The 21,484-nt window shown below is 43.7% G+C and overlaps 1 protein-coding gene across 8 annotated transcripts in view; it reads left to right on the top strand.

Annotated features, from left to right (window-relative positions):
• Window positions 1-21,484, top strand: part of LOC128298551 (cysteine-rich motor neuron 1 protein) — a 177,285-nt gene that overhangs the window by 77,462 nt on the left and 78,339 nt on the right. Inside the window, exon 7 of one of the 8 annotated variants that reach the window (XM_053034318.1) lies at window positions 19,023-19,518. The exons of the other annotated variants lie outside the window; for them this stretch is intronic. The gene's annotated coding sequence lies outside the window, so the exon portion shown is untranslated. Of the gene's footprint in view, window positions 1-19,022; window positions 19,519-21,484 lie in introns of those variants that run through there. 8 annotated transcript variants of the gene reach the window in all.

Here is a 21,484-nt window from a genome sequence, read left to right as displayed (position 1 = left end):
CACGGACTTTGAAGTTCGCTTTAAAAAAAAACGAGATCGAGGGGAGAGGTTTGGTCCCCTGGTTGAAGTTGAACGTTCGCGGTGGATCGTGACTTAGGGGGTTTTTTTTTACCTTTTTTGTCTCAATGTAGAACAGCACCCCCATTCATTAGGGACAAAAGCAACTGTGAGTTGTATTTAATTATTATTTCTAGTCATCTCGGTGAATTGCGTGTAAGGTAAAGAAAGTTCCTTCCTTAGTTAATGCTATAAAAAAACATTACAATAAAAAGTTTTACTTACTTTGACTGTTTTACAGTGACGGTCGATATAATAAGGTTTTCTTTCAAGGTAGTATCATTTGATAAAAACAGGTGGGCTGATAATTGTTTGGTTTATGAAAGTAAAACATAATTTATTGCAATGTTTTTTATTCAACATACATCCCTTCAAGGGTGATATACCGATGATAGTGTTCTTTCAATTTTTTGATACCATTTTTGTAGTAGTATTTGTCCTTTGCCTCAAAAAAGACCTCAGTTTCGGCTCATGTGATATGAGGAAATCAAAGGAAATAGTCGCTGGGAGCCAGATCGGGGGAATACGGTGAGTGGAGAAGCAATTCGTAGTCTAATTCATGAATTTTTGCCATTGTTTTCGCTGATTTGTACCACAGTGCGTGGTGGCTTGATGCGTGGTGATTTTTTTTTTCTTCAAATGTGGCCGTTTTTTGGCGATTTGGTCCTTCGAACGCTCCAATAACTTGATTTAGTAGTCGCTATTAATGGTCTTTCCTTTCCATAGTCGATGAAGATTATTCCTTCCGAATCCCTAAAAACTGACACCATAACTTTTTACCAGCTGATTGTTGCGTTTTCCCCCGCTTTGGAGCAAGTTTATCGCGTTCAGTCTACTCGGATGACTGTCTATTATCGGATGACTTTAGAGTGTAGTGGTGAAGCTAAGTTTCATCCATAGGAACATAGCGGATCCAAACACTCTAATTTATTTAACAACTTGTTGTTGTTTTTGGTCAAATGTCATTAATAATTCAACTGCCTCTCTGGAGACTGACAATCCTCTCCAAATTATACTTAAGAATTAATCCCGCAATTATTGCAATTATTTTGAATATCTGTTGCTTAAATTGATTAAAAAATTGAGCAATTGTGATTAAAGTATGTAGTATAGTATAATACAACCTTATTTTACTGACCACCACTGTATATTCGATGAAACATTAATAAACATGTAAGGTACGTCAGGAAAGTTTCATCAAAATAGTTATTTCTTCGCGCACCTTATTTCATGTTCAACCAACGCAAACTTATGTCAAGTTGTATGGAAACACTGAACCGAGCTACGAATGGACAGTCAATCGCATCCCAAATGCATGTAGAACACAGCGCAGTCAAATAAAAGCACAAACACATCCCCTCGTCCCAAATCTGCCTCACGTTAGGGAACACATTCTCATAAATGGAATTCCGCAAAGACTCGGTCCATTCGGCGAGGCATCGATCGACGACCAATCGTCAACGTCCATGCTCGATGTTGCCAATTTTCATTGCAATTTTCGTTATTTCACTGCAAACGCTCTGCACACCGATCCATCCACAGTCGAATCGATCGCAGTGCTGCCATCTCCAGCGCTGGGGACATCCAGCAAGCAACAAGCCAAAGCGGACAGACAGGAAGCGTGTGTGCAATGTTTCTTCCGACTGCCAACGCTGAGCAATGGTGACAACAAAACCAACAACGAGCACGACCGGAGAGTTAGCTTGCTTGATTTTGGCTTTTGAATATTTAGGTACCCCCCACCCCCTCCCCCTGGGAGATGTGTTTTCCCAGCGGGAGAAATCACACCATCATCATCGTCATCATCATCATCATCATGGCGCACCGTCGTTCGCTCGCGATGTCGGCACCGATAAGCCGCTGGAAAATCCCTTCAAATTTGTAGCCGACTCTCCTGCCGGTGGTGGTGGTGGCCGAAACCACTCTAGGGCACCGTATCGATGCAGTTTCGTTTTCGATTTCGAGCCACCGTTTCCCGCGTATCGACACGCTGCAGGTTACATAAATTTGCATAATGATCGTGCCTTGCCGTGCCGTGCAAGTGTGTGCAGGGCCTGGTTTGCTTCCGGGAAAGTGATGAACGGTCTGGACATCCCCCATGGGAACCATGGGAACCGAGACGACAAGTGGTCCACAATGCGCTGAAGCTCGCATACGCGAAGGCCCCCGTTTTGTGCCCGTTGTGTGTTAGCTTGCCACACAACCAATGACGAATTGAAGCTCGACAGCGAGAACCCGGCGCCGGTGCTGAGGTTTGATGCTTTTCCCGATGTCATTTCGTCCGTTTGCACAGTCACACTGTGACAAGAACAGGCAGACAACACATCGCGGGAATTTTCACTTTTTCTCTTCCCCGCTCTGGACAGAAGAACCTTCATTACTCTTGTTTGTGTTGTTTGTCGATGGGGCTTCTGTGTTTTTTTTTGTTTGCTTCCATCTGACATTTTCATTCTTGTTCGGCCGGTAGGCCCTCCGTACGTGTCCTCGGTGTATGTGTTTGCGGATGTCCTAACCGAATCAGCACCGCACAATCCTCGAGCAATCTTCAATTAATCCCGGCTACGGTGTGCTGGTGCTGCGTCACGTATATTCGGCGGTGTACCGTTGGGACCGTTCTCGTTCTCGGGACACGTTGGTTTGCTTTGGTAACATTTTAATTGTGTTGTCATTGATATTTTTCGGTCACTCGTTTCGTTTATTCACCCACCCGGCGATGACGGTGTATCGCAAAGTAAAGCCCCATTCGCTGGCAGATCAATTCGGCATTTGCCTAATGATGTCCTTTAACGAATCCAGAACCAGAAGGGTTTCAATTACGATTAGGATGATAAACAAAAATGGGTTTTATGATATTATTTCTTGTAATTACTGTTTAACCCATTTGAGATTACTTTTCGGAGGGTCGAAAATAATACATAAAACATTAAAAAGCACGTGATACAGTGTGTTTCAAAATAATAAACCTTTTGTACAATTAAAAAGCGTTTGTGTAACATAAAAAGCATTACTTTTTATGGAATAGGAACTAAAAATAACATAAATTGATTATAGCGCTATGATTTAGTAAACAATGAGACCTTCATTAAGATAAGTGAATGCACAAATTCCATAAAAAATAATTCCTTCCTGATGACTTTATCAAAAGTTTGGACGAACAATAACAAATGAAAATTCATAATGGCAACTTCACTTTCTGGAATAATTTTCCGTTGCTCTTAGGATTACTTTTCTCATCTTCATAGACCATTATAATTAATATCCTTTAAATATTTTCTGCGATGTTTATATTTAGTGGAAGATGGAGGAGATTCTTGTCGTGTTTCATTGTGTGTGTCCAAGGTCTATGAGGGTCGAGGTAGAGGTCGAGTAATAGCCAAGATAGAGGTTCGCCATTTTGGATTTCATTTGACGTTTAATCGCCCGTGTAAGATTCCTTGCGTCTAGCCTACTTGTTTACTATATCGCGAAGTTTCACAATTAGCTTGGTCGTTAAAGCTTTCCTTCGTTTTGAATGCCTTTAGTTAAAACAGCAAACTGTTGATGGTTTTATAAAGTGGAGTGTGGTCATCACCTATTAGTGTTCTGAACCGAGGGTTGATAACACGGTACCGGACTTTCACGCCGTACTGTGAACCGGGAGATATGATGAGCCTCATCCTCTTCCTCATATGTGAAGAGCCTCACCTACTCGTTGCCAAATAATCGCGTTGCAAAATCCGATTCTCTGCCTTCTCACCTGCCTTGAACACCAATCATACCTAACACCAATCGGCAATAAGATCTGCAGATCTTATTCCGGAATAAAATCGAAAAACAACGACACAAATTTTCAACCAAATCTAAAACAATAAAAATCTTGTTGCTTTGACCGACCCGTTTAAGCAACACAACTACACACAAAACATTTGAATGGAAAAGGGCGTCCAAACGTCAAATCACGTGTAACGAACGTTTGGCTACTTGTCAAATTGCTCTATATTACTCGACCTCTATCCTCTATCCTACACAAATGTATTTTATAAGCACAAAGTAGGCATCAAATGGTTCTTCAAAATGGCGGTAGTTTAACGAAACCCCACCCAATAGTATGACAGAATCATGTCTATAATTGCGACATCAAAATTCATTCAAATAATGAAGTATATTAATCTTACGAATGTTTCACATTTTAGAGAAATACTTTTGATATTTAAAACATGTCCGAAGCCATCAACTTGTACCACAGTGTTCGGAAACCATGTTTGGTTTAGAAGATTCTTGGAAAGGATACATTTTTGCCCAACATCATCATTTCGTGGTCCAAGTCAGGAACTGTTGTCTGTTTTTATTTGTCTCTCAAGACATCCCCAGGAAAAGATTAGACGCGTGATTCAATTATTTTCGTCTCACACGCAGAACATGTTTCGCTTGTCTAGCTAACAAGCTGGCAAATAAAAGCGAATCCCCTTTTGCAGTGGGTAATGAAATCAACGGAACGGCTCCATGTACCGCTTCCCACGGGGACACACCGGAACGGGCCGTGGTGCACTTCAATTCGCTACTCCCAATTTCAATTTCAATTCCAAAGCTTTTTTCCTGCAATACGCGCGCGACCTGACGCGTCTCGTTTTCGCTTTTGTTTTATCGACGTACCGCACCGAAATGTTCCGAAAGTGTATCTTAGCGAAATGTTCTGCAAATGTTTTGCTTGCGCCTTAGCCGTCGGGTGCCGCTTTTTGTTTTTTCTCACCCCTATATTTACGGCCCTGCTGTCTCTCTGTGGTACCTTTCTCCATTTCTATCATTTCCTGAGCGGTGATTACGTGAGGTGAATAATTTTAGCCCCCACACACGACGATGCGACGATCGCAACCAAGGTCGCGGAGCGTTTCCTTTTCGCGGAGCGTCGCTGGCTACAATTCGTGGCCAATCGAAGGATTTCATCGCTGGTGTCTTTTCTTTCCAATTCACTTCCTATAGCCGGCCGGTGCCCGTTGCATGGAGGATTTATTATTGCTTTCAGGTTTGCTAGGCCGGGCGGCTTCGGCAGCAGCCGCGATGTATAAATTACAGCGACAGCCAGAAGGGGCACCCATTGGATATTGTGGCCGGAGGCTTTTATTTGACAGATGTGCAATGCATGCGAAGTGGAAAGTGTTTTATATTCTTTTAGCAGATTAATGTTTGCGCGCTGGCGAAAGTAAATCAACTGTAAAATAACGCCGCTGGGGCAGATTTTGGTTCTATAAAATTCCTTTTCAATGCAACGTAAAATAAATGGTAGACTTAAATGTCTTGGCCCTACGTTGTGTATATTTTTCAGTTATATCAGGTTACAAAATGAATAGATATTTGGAGCGAACTGACTAAGACACGTGCTCATATCCAACTCCAAAAACTCTTCTTTTTCTTCTTACTCTGCTTCTTTCTCTCCAATCTGACATCTTCTACTCGCCAGGTTTGACATTTGACATTTGACGTTTCGGTGTCAAACAATCGTTTTTAATATTGCGCTTTCAAACCCGGTCGCATATACTTCGTTATTTACTACGTTTTATAACACTTCCCATTGCTAGATCCCTACATTGACTCATAATTTATAAGACTTGATAAGATGTTTTACTCACTTTTAAAAGGATATATCTCTATTCTTTATGAGAGTCGTTAAAATTCCCTTATACCTACAGAATCAATCTTCGGTCCGATTGCGAACAACCAGGCTGTAAACATCGTGGACGTTATTTTGCGGAAGCTAATCTGCCGTTATTCCAAAAATGGGCTATCGAGCGTACTATAACTCGATCAGGCACTGGCCAACCTTCAAGATGCGCAACACGTAACACGCGGCTAACCTAGATCGGGGCTGGACGGGTCGCTCTTTATTTATTTAATATTCCTGTCCTCCTCCGCAATTAGCATAGGATTGAAACTTTGCCAGTTTTGATGTGGCCATTTTTTGTGTCACCGCCGCCACCAAACGCATCAAACGTTCGCTTCCGCATACTAATCGAGCATGCGGCCCTCCCTTCGGCACACTTCAAAAGGGCTTGCAGAGCGTGCTGTTCGGCCCTCCATCATTCCCCAACGGTCTTGCTACCGTTAGCAGCAGCAATAGCTCTGAACCATACAGAAGCACTCCTCCGTGTTCGCCATCAAGTCCACGCTTTTCACACCCTCGTGTCGTTTTTTTGTTTTGTTTATTCCCATCATCAAGAGAGCCCTTCGCTTACGCACCGCCGCATCACAGGAATGTTAAGCATTCGAACAGATTCGACGGATCTTCCATCTTCCGCGTATGAGCGCGCCACCACCTCATTCACATAGCTGGAGCATGAACCACTCGATTCCACTCGATTGAACATTACCCCCCCTGGGTTGCACCAAACCACCCCCTCATATGCCATCCCCTTTTTTCAGTGACTAATTATCGGTAATAAAAAATTATGGGCGATGGGCGACAAAAAGGGCAAAAGGGTAATGATGTTTCTCTGTAGTGTTCCGAGTCTGCTGGCGACCATGAAAAAACCGAGCACCATCGCCTACGCGCAACTTAGTTGCGTGGCCACACACAAAACCTTTTGTCATAGCTGGTGGACCTTAGGAAACGCGGACCCGGTGATGATTGTTTTCCTGCACTGGACTACTGGGGAGGACGAGGAGTACTAAACTGACGGGTTCGGTTTTATGTTTACGATTATGATTATGCGCTTTTTCTCGGTTCATCTCGTCCACGATTGGATGGCGCCCTTAATTGAAGTTGTGACATTTAAAGCTTCCACGCTCGGGCTCGGAACGCAGTGGGTGCGGGAATATATAAAGCCAAACTAATCGCCCCCTTTGCGGGGCACCCCATGAAAGGCCTTGGCGAACATTACGAATCGTAATGGGTTTATCTGGCCACGACTCGTTTGTATCGCTTCTAAACTGTTTTGAGTTTTAAATTGATTTACCAAAAATAGGAAATAAATAGTAAATACCCAAAAGATGCCCAACAACCTTTGCCTGTTTCCACACAATTTCCTTCGGAAGCAATTTGAACATAATCAAATCACCTTAATCAACCTTCGTCTCCACTGGAAGCTGTGCATCCCGAAATATCAACTAGTAGTGATCGTTTCGCTCCAGCAAATAGGCGGCGTTTATCGCCAACACTCAACAAACAACTCCGCGGACGTGGACCGTGTTGGTGGAATAGTTTAAATTTAAAGCAAAACGCGTCGCATATACGCGACTTATCGGGGCAATAGCGTGTCACAACAAATCGGTCCTCAACAAGCAGTCTCGCGTCAATTATCAGAGTCTCATCGGTTTCCCTCTTGGGGCGGTTTGTTTGGTTTTTTGGGGGCTCTCGAATAGCGCCCGAAGTGCCTTGCGAGGAGGCAAACACCTGTACTCTCGCCTCGTATGTTTATTCGCCCCCCGGCGGGGGGTATGAGTAAAGAGCTGAAACACACGAACAAATTACCGTGAGCCTCATTAGCCTGCGTAACTGTACGTAAAACTCCAAACCCTCGTCTTCCGAGACTTCTTCCGGCAAATGGCGGTGAGTCAGGTGTCAGGTGAGACAACCGCGCCTGGTACAAAATAGTATAACCTTAAACACACCTTGATAGTAGGTACATGGGGGAGGAGGGCTGAGAGCTTATTATCCATGTCGCACCGTTAAGCCCGGAACTGGTGCAGCTCGCCACACTCACACACGCTGAAAGGGCTTCCATCGCAAAACCCTTCGCAAATGGTCCGATGATGTTTGCACACTCGTTTGCCTGATGTTTGCCTGTAAAATCCAACCCCGACTTCGACTCGAGGCCAGCCTGAAGTGAGCGCGTGTTTGCATAGTTTCATTTTGCATCCTCGTGGTATATGGTGGTGGTACCTTCAGGAAAGCACCGTCAACGATCGGCGCACGATGATAACGACGCGATTGCCCTGCAACTATCTGGATCAACGTGCAGCGGTGCCTACAGATAAGTGGTTGTCGGATGAACTTCCTAAAGCTTAAAGTGCTGTTTTGACGTTTCATTGCCGCCAGTCTCAGAAGACTGGAGCCCACTTTGCTGGATGCCCTCCCCGGTATATCCAGCTATTCCGAACAGGTTTTAGACGACAAAACTCCAAAACCCTCCAAAGTGTAACTTCAACAAAAGACGGTTTAGTTACTTCACCAACAAATCAGACACCGAAATACCGTCCCCTTTTTAATCGATCGTTCTCCAATAGCAATGCTCTCCCCCTTTTTCAAATCAGACAAGCAAATGTCAGATACTTCCAAACTTTTTGCCACACAGCTCCACAAGTGAGCGCCTACGGTTGAGCAAAACGCGCGCGCCCCACAAAGAGCAAAAAGTGCCTAATTAACCGAGTAAATAATTCTGACAGCTGTGTGCTGTGCTTGCTTGGGCTTTTGGGAACGGGAAAACCGAAAGGCGGCCGTGGGAACGGTTTTGGCCAAGAATCGACCAGGTTCGTGTGTTTACATTGCGAGTCAGCGCTAATCTGACAGGTTCGAGCAGAGCAGAGCGTGAAGTGAAATGAGCCGTCTTCTTCGCCGTGGTCGTGAAACCAACCAAACACCCGTCCCCGATGCCACCAGTTCTTCGTCCTTCAGCCGTTGTCCGAAGGGACCCTGTCAATCAAAACTCGGTTGCCCTTCGTGCAAAGAATTCCCTTTTCGTTCGCTTTTTTATATTTTAAACAGACAGAGCGATTTGATCGAAAAATTAGCCTCAACTGCGTGTCCAGCGGCTGTTTCGGTTGATTCAAAGAAGGGATTAACTATTCATTCCTTCCAATACGCTCGGCCACCAAGATCTGATTAGCTGGCTCGAATAGCTGGAATGGCGCCGCTCTGGTTCCCATTCATTTCTGCATCGATATGCTCAATCGTACGCGATGATCATTTTTCATTTTTTCGTTTGTCTGTAAAGGAAGCCAAATTATGCCAATTATTATCTTAATAAATTACACCTTGCCCAGCGCCCCCGCCTACCTTCAAACTCGGAGAATGCACCGTACTTCGAGAGATCCATTCCACCGTGCTGCTGTCACAGCGAAACAGCAGTTGGCAACAAGCTCATTAAAGCACCGCACAACAACCAATTCAGCTGGACAAGCAGGCGGGAATGACCACTGGGCATATGATTGATTGACGGGGTTCCCATGCCATGCGCTAGGAAAAGATGGCAAAACTCGAAATGCATGAAACGTTGCTCCGAATGGTGGCCAGGTTTACCTGTATCAATCAAAATCGCTCACCAAAAAAAAACAAAAACCCGAGCGATAAATTGACCACAAGAACGCACGTTCGGTACACGGGTGTGCTGTCGATCGACTCATTCAGAGTACTGCTACACACTTGGTTATACTTCTCCAAAAACTTCCTGATCGGTAATCAAACTCCCACCGTGCAAACGAGTGTACGAGTCGCTGTCATGGTGAAGGATTCAAGCTTTCAAACGTTGCCTCGTTCGGGTTGCTCCCCTGGTACGATCTATCCTTCAAGCGTGTGTCCGTGGCAGCCCGGAAACCGTTGCTGATGGGTGATGAAAAGCTCCCATCAGGATAGAAATTGATTTTTACGTCCAAGCATGACATGACCTGGGAGAAAACACACACACTCGTATGCAACAGAAATGAAGAAGAAAGGTTAGGAAATAGTAAACGCCGTCCAAATGCTACACACAAGTGGGACGATCCTGCAGAGGAATATTTCCAGGGCTGCTGTGATAATGGCACTCGTTAGCGTTGGTGAGTGCCCGGGTGTTGAGTTTGCTTTCTCCCCCATTCGGAACGGACACCGAACCCGGTGGCAAAAATTCGAAGAAGCATCCAGCATTTGCTGTGTTGATGGAAGTTAGCCGGCTAGTAACTTGCCCATTTGGAACACGATCCTGGTACGGGACGATTAGATTTCCTTTTCGCTGGTGCTGGTGCGGTGAGGTGTGGTGTGGCCGTCAGAGTGCTGCTGGGGTGGAAGTTTTTCGACTGTTTTCAACACTTTCAGCAAAGCTCTTCCGTATCGCAGAGCACCTCATCGTGTCATCCGGTAACGCATGGTAACGTGCGCTTGTATGGCTCCCATAGCAACGGATCGGTATGATGTGTGTTTTTTTAATGATTGTCTCGTAGTGTGCTGTTTTTTTCATGTTCGCATTTCAATTGTGTGTGTACTATTATTGTTATCTCTGTAATTTATCTGTAAAGATCTGTATTTAGAAAAAATACATTCAAATCCTAATTGTTCCATTATATTAAGAAAAACTGTTTAATTTATAATCAGCACTTGTTCTTATTTAAACTTTATTCAACACAAAAGAAAAGAGAAAAATTAAAATGTTAAATTGAATATTTATATAATGTGGAAACCTTTCTCAACCCACACATTAATAACGCTTTCTGACATGGTGGATATGTTGGTAGAAACAGTTTTTGTTGTGATCAGTCATTCAGATTGATTAGAATCAATTTCAATTGTCAATAGTTCTGAAAAGTACAAGAATCTCCACATTCATCACTACATATTCCACTTGGACTTGGAAAGTTTTCTATTTTGCGGGGCGAGTCTCATTAGAATACGAAAAGTCTGTGAAACATGGTAAATATATCTTCTATTGAAATACATAATATTCAGAATCAAGTGGTAAAATTTTCACTATTTCTGAAATCTTTTCAATTTCTACTGGAAAATATTGAGGTAGATGTGAACTTGAAAAACCCTGGATGGAGTAATATTCCAGGAAGAATGGATACAACTTCAAACTAAAAATATCATTTCGTGTTATATGTTTAGAAAGTTGACTGCGAATTATTTAAAAATATGAGGAATTATTTAATTATTTTAAAATATATTTATTTATAATATTAATATAATGCAAAATTATTTATTTAAAATTATGTATTATCTACCATAAAAACCCCAAAACCTCTAAACCCCTGACCAACGAAATGTAAACTCATTTAAATGTGGAAATTATTTTTATTGGTCAATAAATGTTAATTCCACTCCTGATCAAACTTTCACATCTTGCTGTCTATTTAAAACCCATAAGCAAACGATCCATTCACCCTCGAGAGAGAGAAACCAAGATTATCGCCAAGAGTTCTTCCCGACTACTGCCCCTTGCCACAAACCCCGAGATCCACGCCGGTGCACTTTTTTTCGCATGTTTTCATGTTAAATCGACCGCACCGAAACGGAAATTAAATCAGGAATGGGGCAGCAAAACGTGTCCCGTCCGCGCGCGGTGGCCCAGCGGCGCAAAAGTGGGCGAAAGCGAATCAAATTAATTGCATTTTAATGATCGCGAGATCGCACACCACCACCGCGTCACCGTTTCCCTGAAGGAGTGCGCTGAGGTGCTTTAAGGAAAAACTAGCATTTACAAAAAAAAAAACTTCTCCCCAAATAAAGAAAAAAAGCAAAAGCAAACGATACGGCGGCGCGTTCGAGGACCGAAGGTAAGACGAATGCGGGTCAAAATTTTGTTGCCATTTCGGTGTTGACCGCTGAGCGCGATATGGTGGAACCGAGTTGTGCCGGAGAAATGGAATCTGCAAGATGTTGTGCTGTGCATTGGTGGGCAAAAACAGCAAATTCCTGTTCGCTTTTACGGCTGTGTTCGTACTCCGGAACGAAACCGAGCCGGGGGGGGGAAGGTTGCGTTTAATGTTGCGGACACCGGGAGTAAAACTAATTACACCGTTTTGCTCCGGAGAGGCATTTAATTTTCAACCCCGGCTGTGTGTACTTTGTTGCACTCCACGGGAATGGCTTTGGTCCGTTTTTGGGGATTATTTCGGTTTTGTTTTTAAATGCTCTATGTTGCATTGCTGTGTGGTGCTTTCGGTTGTGCCGTTCTCTTGAGAAGAAGGCAAAAAATCCTGAAGGTAAATCGTTCTACCATCTTCATAAAACAGCAACCCAAAACTGCAATAGTGCGGCGCTCTTGGTGCAGCCCTTTTTTATTCTTTGAAACTTAACAGGAACTTCCAAGCCAAACACACAATACATCACCCCAACCGTGTTGATATAATTCCATTTAATGCAGGTGAATAAATGCACTGTTCATTTAGGGAACATTAAACATTTCCACCGGGTGTGATTCCTGCCACAGCTTTAGAAGAAAGAATATTTACTCTTTTTAAAACCTGATCGCGCCTGAACAAAATGTACGTCGGGCGGGCGGGCACACCGGTTCCCACCGGTTAGGCGCGAAAGAAAAGCACATTTTTTCACCTTCGCCACAAGAAGCATAATTAAACCGACAAAATGGACAAAGAAGAGATTAATGGTGCATTTGCACCTTTGGGAGACCGTGCTGTACTGGTACACTGCACAACCGAGTGTGATAACTAAGCGCCGTGAGAAAAAACACACAATTTCGCTCGTTAGTTCTGGCAACTGGACCATGCCGCTGTGGAGATGTGCGAAAATCGCGCCCTTCGCCTTATGGTCCTCATTCTGGCGAAATAAAAGTACTGGTAGGAATCGTCGCAAATTAGAAGCAAGCTGACAAAGCACCTCGGATTACAATAGTGCTGAGTTGAGTTGAGTAAACATGATGGATTGTTTTGCATCAGCATAAGTTTTGTTTTAATTACGAAATAATATTTATGCCCCGGGTATGTAACGATCATTATTTCCACACACACATGCATATAAGGAAATGGAACGTAAGTTTATTTAATTTTTACATAAAAAAAATCCTAGTGAAATTAACACTAACGGAACGTGAGCTATAATTCATGCCAACGAACGTTCGTACTTTCAACAGATCAGATGTCTCTGCTCACACTGACACTAATGGTTTCAAGTGGTGGTGAAAGGAAATTCAAACAAAATTACATTCCAAGTGCATCTTCCTTCAAACACACACACCTTGAGCAGCACCCAGACCATTTCCCGCAAACCGCCTACAATGAGCTACATTTGCGTTAAATCGTTGGCCCTTTGCCAAGCAAAAAAAAAGCAACCCTTAACCGCCCAAGGGTTCCATACCATCAAACGGTACCGGGCTGTTGTCGTCGCACCGTTGACGACCGTTTGACGCTAATATACCGAGGGGGGGCTAATAAATCATTTCTTCAAACGTACCCACCAACCTCATCGTATCTCAGCGGGCAACGCTCCAGGGCCTACTGCGTTGGTGCCATTTTTTTTTTCTTTTTTGCCCTCAAACATCATCAAAACTATATGCAGAAGAAGCAAGAAAGAAGGAAAAAAACATCCGCAACGGAAAAATAGCAAACCGTTTGTGGCTGAAATTGAAACGAAACAGCCAATTAACAAGTCGTCAAGCTTCGTGCAAACAAGCTGCAACTATTCTTGCTGCCGCACGACACCAACCCCTTGTGTATGCAAGCACGGTTGCTCTACCCTACCAACTTACTACACACGTCTTTGGGGCAACGGTGGTGGTTGTTGGTGTTCGGTTACGTTACGTCTATTTTGCGTCCTATTAGGCACTTGCTGTTAATCGATCGTATATTCTCACACACATCGTAAGTTGGAAGCATTCAGAGAGCCCTCTCTCTCTCACACCCAACTAAGTGTTGTTGATAATCACGTTGATGCACCCCGGGAAAAACAAGACTACTTAGATTATGAAGTAATGATATCAAAAACGATTTCATTAATGTTTTTCAGAGTTAAAATTTATTTGTTGCACATTTTGATGACGATCACCACCACCTTGGGAAAATAATTCCAAGTGAGATTTGAACCCCGGTCTTTCGGTGTGTTAGACTTTACACTTTGTCACACGACCATGCGATCACATTGGCCGTGATGAGTTAATTTATCAATTTAATCAATCAAAAAGCACTGCCAAATTCTAAAACAGAATACAAAACAGTCATTTTGTTTCAGTGATTATGATGAAGTCATTATCTGCATGATACCCGCCATCTTCCCACAAGTTTGCACCATCAATAACTCGTTTTAAATATAATTAACTTTCCCTGAATACCCATCCCGTCAAGAGTAATGAAACAACACTCAATCGATGTGTTTCAGTTATGCCATCGAAGTGTAATTCTCACGCCATCCGGGCACATTGATGGGTGTTGTTGTAACGCTCGGTAAGTTCTAGCTTGTTGTTTGCTTCGTACACAGCACAGCTCTTGTCCTACCGAACGAAACCGGTCGGCAGACTAACGAACAGCAGCAGAGAGACGTTAATTAGAGCGTAATTAAATTGTATAACACCGTGGCCTGCCCCGTTCCCCCGTTCGGGGAAACACCGGGAATTCGAAGCAATAGTCAACCACTTCTCAACGATCACTGGAGAATGCATGCAAGGTGGAATCAGCTGACGCTGACGCACACACACTCGCCGAATGCATCGTAAATGAAGCCATATTACAACGGGGTCATCTTGAGAGAGATTTCCAAGTACACGAACGCCAGTCGTGTTAGTTTCGCTTTGCAAAACACGAAGAAGCGAAGGAAGAAAGTTCAAGAATTATGGTGAACATCTGTAGAAATACCCACAGTCCACCGCGTTTCACGACTTGGCAGCGGGTACGTACTTGCGCTTGTTGCCACCGAGCGCAAACTCAGCACAAAACCGTCACCACATGCACTTGCTCGTTATATTATTACCATTGCCTCCCATCACAACCACCCATTTTTGGAATGTCAGTGTCAGGAAATTGGCAATGCCACTGTGTACTCTCCGCAGAAACACACCCCAAAGTCTCCCATACGAACGCATAAAACGGTCGTTCCTCCACCGTGTGTGGATCGAATTACGGCCGGTTGGAAATCTTTTGGGCCAAAAAAGTTTGTGGCCAGATTCCTTCACCTACCCACCCTGGAACACGTGTTTGCCTTCACGCTGGAAGGTGTGGACGTTTTATTGCACCACCAATATAATCTCGCGCTCAATCGTGCCCCGTTGTGTGTTGTGTGTGTCTCCGCGTTATTACTGCCTGCGAAAGCCGTTTATGGCTGTTGCACATTGTGAGGTTTTAAATATAAATCACCAAACACACAGGCCGGCGCCGCATGTGATTTTTGCACCAAAATTGTTGCCGTTGTGTTGATTGGGGCGGTGAGGATGTGTTAATCGATCGGGGGTGTGTGGAACCATCGAGATATCGATACGGATTGATTCTGACGTGCTGACGGAGTAATCGGGTTGCATAATGTAGTCATTTGCATTGCGAGGGTTTCTTTAATGGGCAGACATCTTGCTCTTGAAACTTGCGGTGCCATTCGGTTGTGGGTTTTTGTGGTTGTCGAAGCCCAACCGAGAGGCCCTGCTCCAATGACCCCATTCATCGGAGTTGCAGATAGTATCACCAGTTATTAGACCACGAACTGCGCAGTCTGACATCGGAAATCTGATTGTTGTACGACAACCACACACCAACGCCAACATGTCTCTCCGATCGATTGTCCCAGACAACTGCGCCGTCCAAAACAAAACAAAACACAGAGTGACATGTTCGGTTGATGACTTCGACGATCGAGCCTCCGGGTAGATGTCCCCCAAAACGCGCCATCTTCTACACTCATTGGGCAAGAGATGGAGAACACCTTCAAAATCAACAGTGTGATTGCCGCTCGGGAAGAGTGCGTTATCACAGCTGTCAAAACAATAACACGATAAAAACGGCCAGCGAGACATACACGAGGTGATACACACGCAATTTGGGCTTTCCGACCCTGGCTCCTCACTGGTGGATGTCTACCGAGGAGCCGCATCATCATCCAACAGGTAGACGGACTAACGCTGTTTTATCGTAACACTTTAGACTTGTTGTTGACCTAAACCCGTCCGCCCGGTGCCACCTTTTCCCATTTTTTGGGAACCCTCGCTAACACGGCGTGTTTGGGGCATGTTCGCAAAACTTTGGTGACAAATATTTGCCATAGAAATTCTTCACATTTTTGCACCTCTCACGTCGGGAGAGGGGGCACAGACAGACACGCTGTTTTATGCGCGCCTGTTGTCAGTTTGACAAGATACCGTACGCGACGTCTCGTACGTTTGCTGTAAGATGTTGCACAAGTAGTACGCATTAATTAATCAATTGCAATTGTTTGGTTTGTTGCGGATGTCCAAAGTTTGACACAATAATTCCAACACTTCAGTCTCGCATCGCATTCTGCTTGGGAAGTCATTCGGCAAGATGCAATCGGCTCTCTCGCAATCGAGTGGTGATAAACTGTGGTGTGTTCATTCATTCACCATCACACACCCCCCATTTACGAAGGTCTTAACAATTCAACCCGAAAACGGGGGAATAGAAATGTTGTGACGCTTAATGTGCAATTTCAATTGTACCATATTCAGCCTAATTTAGAATTCAACACAAACATCTAGCCACCATCGAAGGTTACGCGACATTGGGTTGCTGCGATCAAAATGCAACTTTTCCGCCTGACACACTTTCCACACTATTGAATGTGTGTGTTCAATATTTTTGATTGAGTTATTCCGATATCATCAATATTCGTCGCTTACGGCCGTGCCGTGCCCGTTCCGATATGACTAAATCATGCCCCCCGGCCTCGGGCGTTGATGAAGCACGCTCGTAAAGCGTTTATTTTTATTGCCTTTTTCAACAAATACAACACGCGTCCCTCGTAATGGCGCTAGACACTGCTCATCGATCGATGATGGCACGGATTGGTTGTGCGATATTCCAGCACCTCGGCACCAAACCTCCTCCTCCTCCTTCTCCACCTCAACCATCTTTCGTCATTCTTCCCCGCTTTGCTAATGTGACAGCTGGAGGATAAACAATCCTCCACCCAGCTGCAGAAGGCAAGGTACCACAATTTGATTTGTTGGGGACCTTTTTAGAATGTTGTCTCAAATGCTCTTTTCATTGTCGAATGATTTTGTTTTATTGTTGTTGCTTGCATTTGCATTCCAAGTGTGTGTGTGTGGTTTTCTAAATCGTTTCCTCGCAAACAGGGCCGGCGCCATTGACTCATCGTGCGCGACTGACAGGTCGGTGACAGTTGGTTTGTTTTGATAGTTGTGGTTCAGTTTTGAAACATCACTGGCGTCGTAGCGGGAATATTCCACATCCGCTGATCAGGTTTCAGCGATATGAAGTTAAAACCGCACCGGTCTAGACCGGCGACGGGACTCGGGCTGGGACTGAGAGACAGAGACAAACACTCCTTTCTAATAAAGAAAAAAAAACCCCAAAGCCGACACGTTATACGACGTTTCACCGGCTCGATGGGGCTCGAGATATGCGAAAAGATGCAAATTTCTTTTTATGATTCGTGCGCAGTTGAATGACCGCTGGATGTTGCCGTTTTTGGTTTTATTATTATAACACACTTTAGGCCTTTAGGCGCAGATGAACCCACGAATGCAAATCGCGGTGCGAGTGGGCAAGGGCGGGTGTTTCTTTTTTAAAACGCTGCTTTTGTTTAGACAGGCCGGGGGATATAGGCGTGAGGTGTGTGAGGGAACTTAACCTACTTTAAGTGAGATGAACAGTTGTTGTTTAAGGTTACGAGTTTTGAAACGTTTTAAGGTTAACAAAATAATTGTATTTTAGTTTTTTTTCTCCGAGGTTATTAAAGAACAATACATTTTGTTTAGAAAATGTTTCTGGAGGACATATGTCTTTTATTAAATAATCTGAATAATCTAGAATTGATAATTTAGATTCTAGAACTATCATAATCTTAAAATTAAACTGGCAATATTTTTTATTGTTCAAAAATTTCCAAAGAACAATTTGATCAATGTGTCAGGTTGATCGTATACTTTATCCGAAGTTTAAAACATTTCCAAGATCACAGTTTTCGGTCATCTTAACTTTAAACAAACGTTTTCAATTATTTCATTTCTTAATTTTATGAAAACATTCCTACGTACTATGACAGAATATTAATTGATAATAAAAAAGGAAATTTTCCATTTTGTTTTAGCTCAACAATGCGATGTTCTGACAATGTGGCCAATCAGTAAATTCGCGTCAGAAGCTTCACACTCTACCTGGTGTAGTGACCGAAGTAGTAGCTGAAAAACAGCAGAATTGCCATTCTTGAACTGAAGTTTAAAGAATCCTGTAAAGAAAGGCCTCTGTTTATTAAAGCAAAATTTTTTTTTTTGAGTTGATTAACTTCAAGCTATTTTTCTGGAGTTGATTTTAGCTATTTTTCTGGAGTTGATTAACTTCAAAAATTAATTTACTCCTACTGGACTAGTCAATATGTTTACCACGGTAGTTCTAAGGTTAATAGACTCCTTTTCTGTGATGTGTAACAAGTGGGTCTCGAATTAAAATTTCCAATTGCATTTTCCATTTCCAAATAAAAATGATACAATTTTTTATTGAAAATAAAATTCCAAATAAAAATTCCCCTTCATTCGAAATTCTTGGTAGTTACATGTCATTTATTTAAATTGCTCGCACAACAGCAAAAAAAAACGCTGCCCCACATATAAACCCTTGATGAAATTAAAATTAAACGATACCTTCCGCGAAGGCACTCGAGCGCGCGGGGCCAAGCAAATGGGCAATAAGGAAAAATCCAACTCGTTAAAACCAGTCCCACCGAGTGGAAACTGATCTGGCGATCTGGCTGCCTGGGCTGCCTGGGCTTTCCCCGAATGACAAATGAAGTTACCGAACGGGACATCATTCCGGCATCAAGGGTCACGTTGACTTTTGGCCCGGGTTTTTTTTTTATTCGCTCTCTCTGGGCCTGATGACCGGAGTGACAGAAACAATAATTATCTTTCGCTAACCCGTGGGCGCAAAGAGGCATTATGTTTGTTTGTTTTTGCACTGGCCCGCCCGTTGGCATCCAACGATTTTCGGATAATTATCCGATTATTTCTCACGGACCGCGGAACCGTGGGGGAAGAGGGATGCGGCACTGCAACTGCCGGCTAATTTATTTTAATTTGCGCTGATGATGATGCTGATGATGACGCATGTAAATGTATCTTTATTGTATCTAACAATTTATTGTAATGTTCTTTTTTCTTTACTCTCCTTCGCAGGTAAGCGTTTTCATACTTCATCTTCCGTTTTTTCGCGTGCAAAGGTAAAGTAAAAGCGATCTTGTTGCGTAGCAATAACGATTTTCTCGTTGTTGGATTTGGATTTGGTTCACTTTCCCATGAATAAATAATCCCCCCATGTCAATGACACACACACCGGGCTCGGTCTCGACACAAAAATAGATCGCCCAAAAGTCATCCCACGGCACATTTCCACTGCTGCTCCTTCTGGTAAAGCGCCCGGCAGCGCCTATATGAGAAATGGCTACGATTGGCAACATTTTTCACATTCCACATTCCGGACTCGGAAACTCGACAAACAACAGGCGCTACGGCGAACGTCTGTCTGACGGACAGATAATTCAAGATGCAATTAGTTTATCGAAACAACACTCCCCGAAAGAAGAAATTAAAAGAATGACTAGTCCCCCCACAAACCGCGCGAGACGGCGCTTGATGCAATCGCTACCAACTTGTCAGAAATGAGGTTTGAAAATAAACATTTACCCACCACACTGCCACCACGGGGAAGAGTGGATCCCGTTGGTTTGATCACGTGCTACGGGGGGTGAGGCTACGCGGCACGCAGCTCACGCAAGATCGATTCCAGCACGCGCGCGGTCTAGACGATGGTGAGCATTCCACTTGACATTCCGGAAGGAATGGAATCGGCAATCGTCGGACGATGTTCTCTCCTTTTTTTTCGTGTACTGCCAAAGCGAGGCGCACATCACGCACTGACGGCGAGATTGCCTCGGTTTGGCAACGGAACGGAATAGAAACAAGTCAGTAACAACACAAAACAACAATTAAAACGTTGCGAATTACGATTGTTGCACAGTTTTTAAATGAACCATTTAACGACTATTTGCTGACATGTGTGTGCCATCAGAGGGTGCGAAAAGACAAAAAAACCCCATGTATGATTGCAGTTATTGTTTTGTAAGAACATTCTTGCAGAACTATTTTTAAATGCGATCACAAACAAACAAACGATCACGCATCAGAAGAGCGCATTTAATCAAGATGGGAATAAGATGATCTGCATCAAAACACTGCATTGGCTGCATTAACCCTGCAGAGAGAGCACCTCGCAGCCAGCTGATCGGCGTGCATGGCAAGATGAGAAAGATCTGCCGCCCGATTTGCTTGTTTACACCCCGTGACAAACCAACCGTGACACCCTTACGTGAGCATCTGCGGGAATCTGTTCGCGCAACATGTACGAGCGGCCTGACGCGGTTGTTTTGATTTGCTACCCATTAAACCCTCTACCACCGTTTCCCGATCTCGAGTCCGAGCATCACATGGCGAACAGTTGGAATCAGCTGGTCGGTCGGGCTGGTAAATGGCGTTGAAGTTGAACCACCCGCTAATAGCTCCACATCCGTGACGTCAGAAAGTGGGAACACAATTTTCCTCATGACATCACCGTGGAGAGGGTTTAGAGTTTTCCTTTGCGTTTGCCTCATTCTAAAATCACCTCCGCTTTGTGGCATCTGCATCTAGGGAGGACGCTAAAACAACTCCCCAACCAGTAGGAGGGGATGAGTGGCCAGTGGCCAGTGAGGGGGAAAAGGATTTATTTTTAAAACAAACGCGAACCACCGCGCGCAACCAAACGCATTAAAATTTCAATAGTCATTTTCCCACGAGCACACCACCCGCAACCGCGTTTGGGGATGTGAGAGGAGTTGGAAAAGGGTGTAGCTCCCCCATCTCCCTCAGCAGGCGGTGTAGGATCGTTGGGGAAATGTAGTAACTACTGCAAACGAGCGCAGGAACGCAAAAAGTTGATCAAATGGACCCGGCGGTTCACCCATCCCCTAGCCACACGCACCGGATCTTTGGCTTACACCGGATGAAAGCTGAATGAAATTCCTTTAACATTCGGTCCGTTTGACGTCACCATCAAACATTCGCAAGCTGGACGTTACGATACGCAACAAACGAAGATGTGTGTTGTTCTTGCATTTCCCACCTCGCCCAGCTGCGTATAAAAGCGAAAGGATTCGTTTACATTCGATTGGCCTGGAGGGAAAATTTATATTTGATTATTGTTTGCGTTCCTTTAACCGACAGCACGAAACTACCCGAAAATGCGCTGCACATTGTTGTGAGAGAAAAGCCGTGGTTTCTATTTTTACTCTTTTAGTGTAATTTCTGCAACATTTCGAACTACATCCTATTTCATTAATATATAAATGCTTGGAAAAATGTAATATTTGGAAAAACGATGATACTTATTAAAATAATATTTTCAAGCATAAATAGATTTATGTTTCTATTTTGTCTAGTTATTCTTAGATAGTCTTAGTTAGCTAACAAGTTTTAACAAGGAGGTCTGCAGAATTTAAAATTAAAGATCTTAAGGCAAAGTCCCATGCTCATTTAATGTGATCTTTATTTGTCTGAGCGGAATAATATCAATTTATTGAACAATTAGCTTCAAAAATTAGCAT

The sequence above is a fragment of the Anopheles moucheti genome, chromosome 2 (assembly GCF_943734755.1).
Source record: "Anopheles moucheti chromosome 2, idAnoMoucSN_F20_07, whole genome shotgun sequence".
In the NCBI taxonomy this organism is placed as follows: domain Eukaryota; kingdom Metazoa; phylum Arthropoda; class Insecta; order Diptera; family Culicidae; genus Anopheles; species Anopheles moucheti.
This window is presented reverse-complemented; position numbering and strand designations above follow the sequence as displayed.